This window comes from Palaemon carinicauda, chromosome 44 (genome assembly GCF_036898095.1).
Source record: "Palaemon carinicauda isolate YSFRI2023 chromosome 44, ASM3689809v2, whole genome shotgun sequence".
Classification (NCBI taxonomy): Eukaryota; Metazoa; Arthropoda; class Malacostraca; order Decapoda; family Palaemonidae; genus Palaemon; species Palaemon carinicauda.
In genome coordinates this window covers 48,550,792-48,555,791 of record NC_090768.1, presented here as the reverse complement: position 1 = coordinate 48,555,791, position 5,000 = coordinate 48,550,792, and the positions used below count along the sequence as shown (strand labels likewise).

Here is a 5,000-nt window from a genome sequence, read left to right as displayed (position 1 = left end):
TCCTCTTAAAGCCGGATGATGTCATAAATGACGTCATACTTGAGGTAGGTTCCAGTTAGTGTTATACTGAATTGATAAGAAAAATTACATGTGCGAATTTTTATGATTGAAAATAATTTAGGATTATTATAACTAAATAGGATTTTACCATAAGTACCTTGAAATTGTCTTACTTAACATTGTTTGCATTACTTTATTGTTTTTTTTTTATTAACCAATGTGACGTAATCACAATGGAATGTTCTTGAAAATGTTTTTCTTCTAACATTATATATAAAAAATTTTGGATAAATTCTTCATATAACTCATATTTTTAGTTTATTAAAAACAATCAAACACACGAACAGACGATCTTTCTATCCCGTGAAAAGAGCTCTGCGCATGCGCGACTGGGCGCTGATAATAAATACGGCGAGTTTTCGTCATCGCAAGTCAGTCTGCAACGAGCGCGTATCTGGCGTAACATTCTCTTGTAGAATTGTGAAAAAAGTAAGCGATTGAGTCGAACTCTTGGTGAACTTTTTATCATCGCTTTAACTTTGTCTAGGCTTGTTGTTAGAGTTGAACCTTGAATATAATCTTGAAGTGTCAGTGAGAACATAGCCATCACCACGGCATCTTATCAAGACTTTGCGTGTGAGTGGGGTGACTCAAATATCGGCGAGCTGGACGACACGAGATACGGAGCGGGCGTCTCGCCATGCCCACAGAGCAATATGGAATCTCCACAGTTGTACGATAGTGCTGATTACAAGAAGGGAGCCCACATTGGTCCTGTCAAAGTAAAAAAACAACCTTCTCTACCCGGGAGAACGACTACAGTGACCTGGCGGGAATTGAGTGCCCCGGAAATATCTCTCGATCTCCACGGACTAATAGACGACTCTCATTTCAACGACGGGCTCATACAGGATATCCAGGGACTGACAGTAGATAAGAACAACTCAATAGCTGCCCGAGGCCTTGGGGCAAATAATATGTACAACCCGCTGGCGTATTTACCACAACCTGTTCACGGAGCTTCACAATTCGACCGGCACTTCGGTGACCGCCCACATCACAACTCCCGTGCCAACATCAAAGAGGAGCCCCAGGAGTCCCTCGCACGAAGTCGGTCCTCAAGATATAACGCCTGTGCCCGTGTCGGTGGAGGAATGGCAGGGTACGGAGCAGCCGCTGCTGCGTCTTACGGGGGGCATCCCTTCCTATACAAATATGACACCTACGACAGTGCCAGGTGCCGATAGCCTGTGTAAGTCACCACTGAGATCCCCGAGTTCTTTGGGCAAGATCATGCCCGGATGCAAGAAAAACATGGATAAAGGCAGCGACGAATACAAGAGACGACGTGAAAGAAATAACATCGCCGTCGGAAGAGCAGGGAGAAGGCAAAAGCAAGGACCCCGTGAAACAGAGGAAAGAGGTTAAGGTGAGTTAAATGCTCCTGTTCACTTTGAAAGCATTGGTTCACTCTAAGTGTACTATTATATAATTAGATTGTAATTGCCCAATTTGTAAACAATGATATTGTTGGGGTTATTAGTTTTTTTTTGGGGGGGGAGTTGTATTCAGGTAACCCATACAAGGGCAAACTGGAAACCAATGTCAAAGATAGGAGTGCCCAATAGATAAAGTGCATATGTAATTCAAGTGTAAATACGAAATGCTTTTATTCTTCATTCAAGATAGTATTTAATTCTTTAAACACATACACACACACACGTAATGTTATACTTGAGTGTGTACGAGAGAGAGAGAGAGAGAGAGAGAGAGAGAGAGAGGAGAGAGAGAGAGAGAGAGAGAGAGAGAGAGAGAGATTCACGAATAATAATGTAAAATCTTTTACGCCCAAGTTTACTGAAAGAACAATGAATTGACACCGTTGCATATGCAGTGTATTGAATCATCAGGTGTGTGCGCGTGTAAGTGAAGTCGGGTGGTGCACATGTGTCGGTACCGACAGTGCAAAGTTGCCTTGCAATGAATGTTGTCAATGCCCACGGTTATAAGAACTCTGCCAAGACCAGGGAATAAAAATCATTGAGAGAGAGAGAGAGAGAGAGAGAGAGAGAGGAGAGAGAGAGAGGAGAGAGAGAGAGAGAGAGAGAGAGAGAGAGAGAGAGAGGGGGGGGAGGGGCTGAAGATGATAATAAGTTTTTATTTTATACCAGTAAGAAGAGGTAATACTTTCTTTAACACATGCCATATAGTTAGGCTTAGTGAACTGCTATAACTTTCTAGACATTTATTTACTTAGTAAGCTTTATAAATATCGTATCATTGATGTGATAAGGTGGGTGAGGTATTGTCTCGCCCACACACATCCGCAAGTGGAGCTGGAGGATTAAATTCGTGTCTAATGATTGTTCGATTTTCTTTCCTCTGCAGAAACTCATCATGGATAACGGACAGATTGCACAAGAAATGCGAGTTGCTGACCAAAGAAGTCGCCGTGTTCCATTCCATGTTCGCCAACGTCCACTGTCTACCTGAACACGTCCAACGCGAGCTCCGCAAGCAGATGGACGCCTTCAGCCAGCAGCATCAGCACTTAGTGAACATGTGATGCCGTCAGCAACCGCCGTTGCAGCAGCAGCAGCATCAGCAGCACCACATCCAAATCCACGACCTCCCAGCCCACAGCGCCACCGCTGCCAGTTCTCCTGAAGTCCCTCAGCCCAGCTCTCCACAGTACACATGCCTCTGATCTCGCGCCGCTACCTCTTCGACCGCAGCGCTGGCGCAAGCGGCTGAGGTGTGGCCGGGGGTTTGGACGTCGTCGTAACCTGGAGTTTTTCAAAATTCACTAGCCACTGCAGCTGCAATTAGAGCGAGATGAAGGAAGAGAAGATTGAAGAGTAAGAGAATGAGAGTATATCACAGAGAAAGGGGAAAAAACAAAGCTGGAGGATGGGGGTGACAAACTAGTCACTGATCACTGTCCGGGCGGCGTACCTGAGGCCCTTCCTTGGTGTGGGCAGGGCTGATGTAGCCGCATTTGACCAAATCATCATCACCACCGTCGTCATTATACTGTCATCTTTTTTTTTTTCATTATCGTGATCATTGTCATCACCAAAATCGTCTTCACGCTCATCATCATCATTTTAATAATATTAATAATCACCATGAAGAGCTACCTGTCATTAGCAAGTGGTCCTTATCCTGTAACTTGGGGCCGCCGCCCTTGTAAGCATACCCAAGGGTGCGACGCCTTACTCCTTTTGCCTACAAACAATCTCTTGTCGTAATGAAAATATTATCATAATTATTATAAAAAATAATTATCGTTATTATTGTCATCCTAATTACAATAATATTATCATTATTGTTCTTATCATCATTGTATATATGTTCAGCGAGAGTAAGGCATTGCGACAAGAGAGGCTAGGAATGGTATAAGTGCTGAAGGCGGGGTCCTTGCCCCCCTGTGATATGCGTTCGTACCTTCAACGCAGACAAATTGTATTTGTTTGTCCGTGTTTTAACCTGAGATTGTGTGGTTGATGGGGGATTATTTATGGCAGAGGAAATGTTAGCATGGAAAAATATAAAAAATGTAGAAATATATAGATATACAGATTATATATACTTCTATTTAGATATTTTTAATGAAAAAAAAGAAAATCAAAACTTTTGTATTTTATGTTGACCTGTAAATTAATAAAAAAGTGAAAGGATTATTATATATCAATTATAACCCAAATCATTATTTTCAAAGAGTTGTCCTCGCACTAAATTTGATAGTATGTAGACAGGTCTCCTGAGATACCCTTATTGTAGGGTTTATTTTTAATGTGTGTATATAGTTACCCATATATGTATGGACACATACTTATTTGTAAGGTATTGAACACATGTATTCAGAGCATTATTTGCTGATAATGATACAACAGACTATGGTGTGTTTTCTGACTGTTCTTTTGTAAGTTCTTGAAAGTAGACATTATGGTTGCCAGTAACAGTAATAATATATAACGCAAGTGCAATTAAGAGGAATTCAATTGCTCAGTGCTTTAGCCCAAAAGTGTAATAGACAGAAATTGGAGGGCATCCAGGCAGGGTCCACTGGTCCAGCCGTCCAGATATTTAAAAAGGAAGAACTACTTTATATATATCACCTTGGTCGAACTATGAAAGTAGTGCACACAATGTGATGGTATTCATGAGTGATCTGAAAAGAATAAACTTTTTGTTTCTTAGTAAGACAGCTTTGATTAGCGAAGTGTTTCGTAACAGCCTTTTCCAGATACACTATAGAGAAGAGAAAAAAATATTTTTGTAAAATCGTTTAGTCAAATTTAACCAGACTCTTTGGAAGTTGAATCGAAAGGTTTTCAAACAGATGGCGCCTTTGGTTCCAGTCAAAGTTTTATCAAACTTTTATCTATTTCGAAGCTCGGAAGAAAATTATTTAAAGTATTCTAGTGAACAATTTCTTACTAAACTGGCAAGAGATCTGCTAGACATTTTTATTTATCTTGATATTATTATTATTCTTATTATCATCATCATCATAATTAACGTCACATGAAAGTCAATGTGCTGTATGTTTTGTCAAATCACTGTTCACTGTCGGTCTGTATAGTTGTATTATGGTGATGTCAAATTTCATGTGGACTTCCTGCAATGCTAAACAAAAATCCTTGTGTCTGTTGTTGTCTTCATCGCTATGTTATGGAAAGTGTTTCACTTGTGAGCTGTTTCATGTCAGAGTGAAAACAAGATCTATATATGTATATACATATATATTTTCTATGTTCTTGCATTGAAGCTGTAGCCTAAGTTTTCTCTCCCCCCTTTCTTTTTCTTCAATGAAGGCTGGTCTCTTCGTTCCAAATGGCGGCCGAAAAGCACTAATAATAATAATAATAATTATAACATAGGGTACCTGATACCATCCCTCTTACCTGAGGTCCCTCCTTCGGGGAGTCATTCAAGCAATTTCCCACACTAATGTGCCCCCTTCTCTCTCTCTCTCTCTCTCTCTCCTCTCCTCT

At 40.8% G+C, this 5,000-nt stretch overlaps 1 pseudogene; it reads left to right on the top strand.

The window, feature by feature from the left end:
* Nucleotides 1–455: 455 nt before the first annotated feature.
* LOC137634100 (CCAAT/enhancer-binding protein-like) lies at nucleotides 456–3,549 on the top strand (annotated as a pseudogene).
* Nucleotides 3,550–5,000: the final 1,451 nt, after the last annotated feature.